Consider the following 373-nt stretch of genomic DNA (forward strand, 5'->3'; position numbering starts at 1 on the left):
GCTGCACGATACGGAACAAAATACAGAAGAACAGAGCTGCACGATACGGAACAAAATACAGAAGAACATAGAGCTGCACGATACGGAACAAAATACAGAAGAACATAGAGCTGCATGATACGGAACAAAATACAGAAGAACATAGAGCTGCACGATACGGAACAAAATACAGAAGAACATAGAGCTGCACGATACGGAACAAAATGCAAAAGAACGTAGAGCTGCACGATACGGAACAAAATACAGAAAAACATAGAGCTGCACGATACGGAACAAAATACAGAAGAACATAGAGCTGCACGATACGGAACAAAATACAGAAGAACAGAGCTGCACGATACGGAACAAAATACAGAAGAACATAGAGCTGCAC

The 373-nt window shown here is 41.3% G+C and overlaps 1 protein-coding gene across 1 annotated transcript in view; it reads right to left on the bottom strand.

Moving 5' to 3' along the window:
- The window catches only part of ska2 (spindle and kinetochore associated complex subunit 2), a 15,339-nt gene that overhangs the window by 9,048 nt on the left and 5,918 nt on the right, over positions 1–373 (bottom strand). The window lies entirely within an intron of this gene.

Source organism: Nematolebias whitei, chromosome 14 (assembly GCF_014905685.2).
Source record: "Nematolebias whitei isolate Nwh7 chromosome 14, NemWhi1, whole genome shotgun sequence".
Taxonomy (NCBI): domain Eukaryota; kingdom Metazoa; phylum Chordata; class Actinopteri; order Cyprinodontiformes; family Rivulidae; genus Nematolebias; species Nematolebias whitei.